Consider the following 251-nt stretch of genomic DNA (forward strand, 5'->3'; position numbering starts at 1 on the left):
GGCCCGATCTGTGCCCCCTCCAGCGGCGCGTTCGCGACGACCCAAGTTCACCCACCCCCTTCAGCGCACTTGCTCCTATATCGCGTTCACTTATATCTAAAAGGGAAAGGTAAGGGGGAAGATATTAAGTTAAAAAAATATTTTACTATTTAAAATAGTTTATTATTTATCAAGAGCATTTTGACCATCAGTTGAAAATTTTAAATACATTTTGCAACGCGCAGTGTTTTCGATGTTTCTCGCATCGGTAT

The sequence above is a fragment of the Dinoponera quadriceps genome, unplaced genomic scaffold (genome assembly GCF_001313825.1).
Source record: "Dinoponera quadriceps isolate SergipeBrazil2010 unplaced genomic scaffold, ASM131382v1 scaffold1745, whole genome shotgun sequence".
Lineage (NCBI taxonomy): Eukaryota > Metazoa > Arthropoda > Insecta > Hymenoptera > Formicidae > Dinoponera > Dinoponera quadriceps.